Raw genomic sequence first — 9415 nt, forward strand, 5'->3', positions numbered from 1 at the left:
AAAAAGTTGGGCCTAATCTTTGCCCTCAGTGATCTTTTTACCTCATAAAGAAGGCTGCAGAGCTACAAAGTATCACTATGAATAATTAAGATATCTATAAATATTAATAATAATATTAGTTGTTGTAGCCATAGTAGTAATGCCTTATTTTTTGTAGTACTTTAAAATTTGTAAGTAACTTTACATATTTAACCTCATTTCCACCCCCCAGTTTGGGGAACTTTTCTGAGAGACAGCCCAGTGATGCTATGCAAACCTTACATGGAGGAGGTAGAATTCCTGATTGGGGAAGAGACCTCTAAGCAATCAGTGCTTCATACCAGCATAAGTGGATAAGAGACTTCTGAGAGTCATAAGCACAGCTAGGACAGTTGGAGAAAGACAATAAATTTAAAAAAAAAAAGATATCCCTGAGCTGTAGACCAGAGAAGCTGGCCCTAAACATATCCCTCTGATCTCAGATCCTGCTAAGAGCAGACTCCCTGTGTCAGGAGTGTTGACTTTCTTCTTGACTGAGTTGAAGTTTTATGTGACTCCCAAGTCAAAGAGCTCATTTGCACTATTCTGTTGTTTACTCCATTATATTACTGTATTATGTTGTTTATTTTCATCCATAACTTCTTTAATTTTTATTACTGTTTGCTTTGATTAAAAGCTTTAATGTGATTGTCATTCATGTTCAGGGAGGAGGAAGCCAAACTGGTTAAGTTAGCTTACCCTTCCTTCAAAGCAATCAAAGGAAATGGTTTTTATTCCAAAAACCTATTATATATCTGCACTACAGATATTTCATAAATGATGAGTTAATTCAAGACCAGTGCCCCTTGGGGAAATAGAAAAATAAAGGAGAGGTTGTTTAGCCATGGTAACTCCCTTCCCTAAGGTCACTGGTACAACCTTTCTTTCACTTGTCATATGGTGGATGCTGAAATCTTTCTTGGAGACCTGGTGGGCCAGATCATGGATTGCGTGCCTATCCATGCTATATGCAGTCCAGTCACATTTGTATTAAATGGTCATCCACATTTTGAACATGATAAGAATTTTGTGAAGGAAACATTACAATTATTGTTATAGACTATGAAACTTCACCTAAGAAAAATTAAGTGACTTGACTTAAGGCCTCATAGCTAGAAAGTGTCAGAGGTTAGATTTGAATTGAATTTTCATGATTCCAAGTCCAGCGTTCTCTTCATTACAACAAGTTGAACTCAGTAAAAACTTTATTCAATTTTGCTAAATATTCTCATTGAGCAGCAAAATCTTTATAAATTTCCACCAAAACAGAAGATAGCTTATTTTGCATTAGCTGTGTGACCTCAAGCAAGATACTTAGCTCATCTTCACTTCCATTTTACTCATCCACAATATTTGTACTACTGGTTCCAAAGGGTAATTGTGCAAATCAAACAATACCTAGGTAATATGAGGACTATTTGTAAACTCTCTAGCTAAACAAATGCAGGATGTTGTTGTGGTTGATTTTGTTAGACGCCATTTGTTCCTCTCCTTCTGTATTTTACAATTTGATGGAAAGATGACAATGCATAGTTTATCACTCAATGAACTCAATTTTCTTACTTCTACAGGGTGCTCAATAGTATCTTCTTCACTGATCATGATGGAAAATTGGACTTGGCATATTATATGTGGATTTTTCGCTCTAGTGTCACTCTCTCAGGTCCAGGTATGATACATTTCATACTCCTCTAGTACCTTGATGGCGTAAAGAACCTATTTTCTTTACCATAGGCTTGAGCCCTGTGACTAGCAACCCTGTTTCATTTAACTAATTAAAGCTGATTAGTTTTTACAAAGGGATGTTTACCTCAAAGCTATGGCAAGAATAAATATACAAAAATTTTTCCCAACAGCTGGGAGGATACAATCCAACTTCTCCATACACATACCACATCAGTCTAAGGGATGGAAGGGAATTTGGGTAACAGTTTAGCTATATAGGAATATAGCATTAGTATTACCAAGTGCAAGTTCAAAATTTCTTTGGGCAAGGGTTCCCAGGGCTTTACTTTTGTGCTTGCAGCATACCCAATCTGGATTCCTAGACTTCTGGATCCTGGTGACTCAATCTCCCAGGCTGGAGAATTACATTCCCTATACGTAGAACAAGAAAAGGACCCAGGCAAAGGCCCAAACCCAAGACTCCTTTCTTAGGGTCACATGACTTAAAGGGATAGGAAGGCAGCACTCCTTATTTACTGTATATTGTCTCTGGAGTAATGAAATCCTTTCACCCTCAGACTCAAATGAAGGAGGGGAGGAGGAAACACCCTCAGAATACTCAGACAGGAAGTTTGAAAGATTGCTTGAAAGACAGTTCTGGTCAATGGGAAAAGGCTATTCAAAATCATGTAGTAGGTCAATGAAGAATGTCCACGTATGTCTAGTCCTCCAATCTCTGGAAGCAGGTCTCCAGACTTATCCACAAATGTAACTCCATTTTAGATGATCTAGAGTTGTGCCAAACCTCCATTATTTTATATCTATATAAAATGGATTCTTGGTGTGTATATACATACTTATATGCGTGTGTATAAATACATATGAATATAAATAGAAATGAAAACATATAGAAATATTACGAAAAGGGAAAGAAGCATGATGGTTATTCATTTCTTTTTTTTTTACTCTAGATGAATCATTATGATGTTCTAAATCCCTTTTGATATATACAAAATAACATGTTATATAATATACTTAGTAACTTATAGATGTAAGCCTTATTGAATACATACACAAAAGAACCAATCTAAACCTTTACCCCAATCTTGAACTAAAACATTTTTTGAGGTTAAAAAAAAAAGATCAGTTACCATTTTATTATTTTTCATTCTCTTTCACCTCTGAACTTCCTGGTTCTGTTTGAGGCCAAAGCAGAAATTGCCAAGACAGCATGGGAAAGGCTGCTCTTACAGTATTTCTGGCTCACCAAACTTTCTTGAGAAAGCCAGTTTCCATGAGATTTCAGGTTCGATTTTGCTGGCCCAAGAAACTGAGGATAGTTCAGATAAAGTTCAGATAAGCATTCAAACTTTCAGTTACTTGTGCCAGATGAACCACTAAACCATGTGACATTTTCACATTACTTTTGAGGATAAAAATTCAAATTGTAAAACAATGCTTTGGGAGGGTGCATAGTAAATTTACTTAGAGTTAATTAGCAACTAATGGGCAATTTGGTTTTTTTTGTCAAAATATAAAATAAAAATAACGACTCTGCCTTGTATGTTATCCTTATGAGCAATTTAAACAAAGTAACCTAGTAACAGAAAGCATTGTACAATGTAATTGTGTAACTGAAGGTTATCTTTCCCACCCCCACCGCACCCCAATCCTGCTGGAACGCAACTGAGAATGCATTTAAATTATTTTTTGGGGTGTGATAGTGTAGCCAATGATTCAATTTAAAAATTGGAATGATTATTCTGTCTACCTGTGTGTCTCATTTTCCTCAAACAGAAAAGGAAAACCATGGTACTGGCCACTGCTAAACTTCCCTGAAAGGATATGAGTAATAATAAGGTAAATGTCATGCTACTAATCAGAAAATCATCTCCGGTGTAAGAAAAGCTGCCTTGGGGAAAGTTTGAAAATTCTACTCTATAAAAGATGAGTTATTTGTTTCAAGGGTAGGATTTATCTTTAGGTTTGTTTGAGGAAATCAAGATGAAGAATCAATACACACACACACACACACACACACACAGTACAAAGTGCCAGTCCTGGAATCAGGAAGACTCATCTTCCTGAGTTCAAATTCACCCTCAGACACTTACTTAGCTGTGTGACACTGGATAAGTCACTTAACCCTGTTTGCTTCAGTTTCCGTTTCTGCAAAAGGAACTGGAGAAGGAAATGGCAAATCGCTCCTGTATCTTTGCTACAAAAACAAAAACAAACAAACAAAAAACAAATTGGGCCACAAAGAGTTGGGCAAAACTAAAACAACTCAACAACAAATTTTGTGGCATTTATTCTATGATCTGAAAAAGGCAATAATAAAATTTATAGTGTCAGGATATATAAATAGGGAAATTAGACCCAGAAAACAGAAATATTATCAAAAATAATAAAGAGTTTGGGGCAGCTAGGTGGCTCAGTGACCAGGGCACTGACCCTGGAGTCTGCAGGACCTTAGTTCAAATCTGGCCTCAGACATTTAACACTAGCTGTGTGACCTTGGGCAAGTCACTTAACCCCAATTGCCCTGCCTTTCCCCCTCTAAAAAGCAAAAATAATAATAAAGGGCATAAGAACTAAACTCACTCTCTTTTTCATTCATTCTTTCCTTTCCTTTCTTCTTTCTTTCTTTAGTTTCTTTTTTTCTTTCTTCTCTCTCCACATAAGGTATCACACCCTTACTAGCCAGTGCTCAACTTTTTTTTTGTTTTTGTTTATCCTCTTGAAGACCAACCTTAAACCAAATCACTCTAGTACCAACCAAGCCCTGTTTGTTCACTGTTTGGGCCCTGATTGGCTCAGAATGGATGCAAATAATTTTTTTTTTCCATTTTGGCCAGAAATTCTGAGGGTCTTCACATCCCAGATATATTTTTTAAGGGGCCATTTTTTGCCTTATTGTTTAGAGCCTTAATCACTGAATGGGCAGTACCTCAGTCAAACTGAGACCTATTAAAGATCTTAGTTTGAAAAGGCCAAGGTCTCCCACTGCATCCTGGGCTATCTCCAGTTGTCCTGATCCATATTTGTCCACTGGATCCAGATGGCTCCAAAGGAGAAAGGGAGGCTTATACTTTGTGCAAGCCCCCCTCACTTAAATCCAATTCACTTTTATTTCATGGCATCACCTCCCTGGTGTCATGGTCCTCTTCAAGAATGAAGGACAAGGGAGGGGGCGTGCCTCCCTGCCCAGCCTGTGGCTGCTCCAGCTGTTGCAATGCGACAATCGGCTTGGGCTCTTTTTGTGATGGGCATGTGCAGCCGGTTGCCAGCTCCCAGGTCGCTTGAACCGCGACAAAAAAGGAGAGGACAAGTCAGTGCCCACAATGTCTTCGCCTACTGATGAGAAAGTAGAGACTAGAGCTGGACACCTTCTTGCAGTAAAAAGCTGGTGGAATGAGAATTGTGCACAAACACCCTCATAGTGGAGATGCCAAAGAAGAGAAAGATAAAGATGATCAAGAATGGGAAAGCACCAGCCCACCTAAACTAACTGTGTACATCTCTGGTGTTATTGCAAGGGGTGACAAAGATTTTCCCCCTGCTGCAGCTCAGGTGGCTCATCAAAACCACACCCCTCTATAGAAAAGCATCCTTCTAACAAGATGACTCAGCACACCCAACAGCCCGCAAGCGAAAGTCCTGCTGCTACCCTGTCACTGTGGTTGTTGGAGAAGAACACATGATTTCCTCTTAAGTTCGACATTTATAGAGCAACAAGAATTGGTCCAATTTTTTTCTATTTCTAACTCTATAGAGAAATTTAAGACAAAGCAAATCAGTAGCTTCCTTTGCCATACGTACATTTCTTTGTTTACTGCCTGCAAATAGATCAGATACCCATGTGTCTTGTTCACCTAGATACAAACACCACTTGAGTCTCATTTTTCCCCCTGATCTAGGATCTTTATTCAATTTAACCCTATCTGCAGTTTTTCTTAGGGAATACAATGATTTTTTTTAAATTTAGTTTTAGTAGTTCTAAAGTTATCTTTGGTTTGTACCACAAAGTGAATTGTCATATTCAAAAACAATTGTAAGGGTGACTAGGTGGCGGTAAATAGAGCACTGGCCTCGGAGTCAGGAGGACCTGAGTTCAAATCCGGCCTCAGACACAACACAAAAAACTAGCTGTGTGACCTTGGGCAAGTCACTTAACCCCAATTGCCCTACCTTCCCCCCTCCAAAAAAAAAAAAAGAAAATGAAAACAATTGTAAACCATTTTAGAGAAAGGTGAAGTAAAGGTAAGGAAAAAAATGGGTCATTTTATAATCTTATTTTTATCAGACACTAGAGTCTTCTCACATAGTCCAGAGCAAAATGGGAAAGTCAAAATTTCAAATGTTTTTTCAATGAATAACCCAAACAGTTATTTCCTTTAAGAGTCTTGTTGCAGGAGAATGAGAATCCAAGAAGGCTTACTCAGAATGAAGCATTTTGCTTTAAGTAACAGGAATAGGGAATTTTTGTATCCCAGAAAGTCCTGGCTTGGGAAATAGGTAAACTTATGTATGTCTGTAATCATCCTGTTGGCTTGAATTTGAGGGGGACTCTACCCATAATGTGGTGGAGGGGTAGGAGGGGATATATATGGATAATGGTTAGAAAAGTTTACTATTATCTAGCAAGGGGGAATAATAGGTGAAAAACCACCAAGTTCACAAAGAGATCCAGTTTTCTTCCAAAGGAAGATTAATCCCATTGTCAGGGAAAGATAAATACATTCCACTTTAGCTGGAGCAGTTGTTTGCAGACTTCCCAACTGTGGTCAGACTCTCCTTTGTACTAATTACATAATTACTTCTACTAATGTTTAAGTGTTTGATGTCATTCTGAGTTATTTTGTGTGTGCTTCTTGCTAGTTGATATTTGTAAGATTGATACTGGCATGATTACTATGCTATTTCCCTATTGGAAAATAAACTCATTTTGGTTATTTGCAAAAAATAAGAAAAAAGAATGAAGGACAAACAAGCAAACAGCAATAGAAATTTATAACCAACCAAGTTTTTTCCTAGTTCTTGTCTCTTAGAGGAAGATGGGATTCATACATGTATGTGCTGGTCTTTGTTTAATAACTGGCTCTGGAAAAAAAAACAGCATACTTTTACATTTATTCTACATTATTAAGATTTTCTCTGTCTAGATGGTCAACAAAACAATGTCATTTTATTGAACCATAGCCATTGTTAATTTTTAATGAGCAAAATGCTCAAACTGAAATTTTAATAACTGGTTCTCAAGGAGATTGTTTGAGTGGTTCCAGCATACTCCTAGATAGAGTCTAAATTACTCTGGGTTATTCCACCTGCAAAATCAACTTGTAAACTGCTTCAGCCTTTACAAAATACAAATGCAAAATACAAAAAACATGAGTTCACTAAGAATCCAGGATAAATTGACTCAGTGATCAACTTTTATAATTCTGTTCACATATTAAAATACATTTTATTAGGCTTATGACATTGTTTGGAAATTATTTCTAATACTGCTTATTTAGTGATTATGTATAGAAATTTATATTTTTATCTATAGCTATAGCCTTCACTTATCAGATGTCTCACTGAGATATGAAGGCAAATGGGTTCTTAAACATGTCAGCAGAACAAAAACTCTAGGATATCCTACAGAGTTAGACACTAATCATTAAAAATCATTAAAAATTTCACTTCCTGAAATTTTTTTTAAGCAATCAGGGTTAAGTAATTTGCTCAAGGTTACACGGCCGGTTATTTCTGGGTGTGGTGCTGAGTGTCTGAGCCAGGATTCGATCCCCAGGTCATCCCGACACTGGGGCCGGTGCTCTTACTCTCTGAGCCACCTGGCCTCCCCTGAAATTTTTTTTAATTAAGAGAACAGAGATTAGGAGTGATTGCAATTTTTGTCACTTGGGGCTGACTGACACTGATAAAATCAAAAGTTCATTTAAGTTGCACAATATAGCATGCACAATTTCTTAATCCCATAAAGATAGTATGTTATGCCTGCCTGCCTCAGAAAAACACAATTGTTTCCCATTACCAGCTGTTTCAGGTCTAAAATACTCTATATAGTTTTTCCTTTTCATCTCACCACTGACAAATACTTCAAATTCTAAGCTGATCTCTCTCCACTTTCCATCTTCAACTTTGCTTGATTTGACCTTTGTGGAACATGAACAACTTCTCAGGATAAGCTGATCACCTGAAATCTCATCATGATGTGGTTAATTCAGCTTTGAATACTCAATGCCTTCCAGGTCCTTCAGCCTTCTTTTCCCTCTGTTTGCAAAGCTAGAGGGTAGAGTACTAAACTCTGCCTAAAACTTTCCAGAGATCTAGATTTTCCAACTAATTCTACATTTCCCAACTGTAGCTCTCCTTGGGTTTGAATATCAGGGAATATTATGGCCCTGGTTCCCCTTAGTGTCTGTCCCCTCACTCCCTTTGAGGTCAGGGACTATTTGTTTATCCCCAGCATTTAGAACACTGACTAACATATAGTAGGTACTTAACACATGTTTATTTAATTGAATCAGTCTTACTGTTACTAAGATACATCATGTAAACATGATGTTTACATGTGTGTGTATTTGCACAAAGTATATATACACGTGTGTATATACATACTTATATGCCTGGGTTCTGGATAATGCATGATGCTCTCTCACTTTCCCAGTCACCAGTGGAATGAAACAGAGCTGTGTGCTTGCTCCCACACTTTTTAGCATGATGTTTCCTGCAATGTTGTCAGACACCTTCAAGGAGGATGAAAATGGCATAAAGGTCAGTTACTGTACTGACAATAAGAAGGTCAATAGAAGTAATATGAGGGCACTCAAATTCTCTCTGAAGAACTTTGGAATCAATTGTGAGATATGGAAGACTTTGGCACAGGACCATGCAGTATGGCATGCCTGCATCAAAGAAGGTCCTGCACTGTATGAGCAAAATCAAATTACAGTAGCTCAATTTCTGAAAAAATAAAGGAGTCCTACCAATTTTTTTCTATGACACAAATGCAGTTTTGATAATTAAACCAGGGAGAACAAAAGAGGAGAAAAGAAACACGGGATGTACAAATTTAGAAATATCTCCACTCCAAATGTTTCTCTGAACTATTTGTGATAGATATTTGTGGTAGAGCCTTTCAAGCTCATATTGTTCTGTTATTGTTGTTTTTCCTTGTACTGACCATATTTTGTTTTTAATTTTAAAAATATATTAATATTTTTTTCTTTCTCCAATTTCATGTAAAAACAACTTTTAACATTCATTTTTAAAAATTTCCATTCTAAATTCTCTCCTTGCCTGCATTCCCTCTTCCTCCATTGAGAAGGCAAGCAATCTGATATAGGTTATACATGTGCAGTTATGCAAAACATATTTCCATGTTAGTCATATTGTGAAAGAATACCAAGAAAAATAAAGAACGTGAAGAAAAGTTATGGTTTGATCTGCATTTATACTCTATCAGTTCTTTCTCTGGAGATGAATAACATTTTTCATCATAGGTTCTCCAGAATTGTCTTGGGTCATTGTATTTTTGAGAACAGCTAAGTCATTTTTAGGTGATCATCATAAAATATTGCTGTTACTTTATACAATGTTCTCCTTGACCTGGGAGCTCTGGAATTTGGCTATAATATTCCTGGGAGTTTTCATTTTGGAATCTCTTTCAGGAGGAGATAAGTAGATTCTTTCAATTTCTATTTTGTCCCCTCATTCTAGAATA

At 37.0% G+C, this 9415-nt stretch overlaps 1 pseudogene; it reads left to right on the forward strand.

The window, feature by feature from the left end:
• Nucleotides 1-4367: 4367 nt before the first annotated feature.
• On the forward strand, nt 4368-5834 carry LOC138166366 (death-associated protein 1 pseudogene; annotated as a pseudogene).
• Nucleotides 5835-9415: the final 3581 nt, after the last annotated feature.

The sequence above is a fragment of the Petaurus breviceps genome, unplaced genomic scaffold, assembly GCF_028583685.1.
Source record: "Petaurus breviceps papuanus isolate PSGF00001 unplaced genomic scaffold, PetGlider_PUasm1.0 221, whole genome shotgun sequence".
NCBI classification, from domain to species: Eukaryota; Metazoa; Chordata; class Mammalia; order Diprotodontia; family Petauridae; genus Petaurus; species Petaurus breviceps.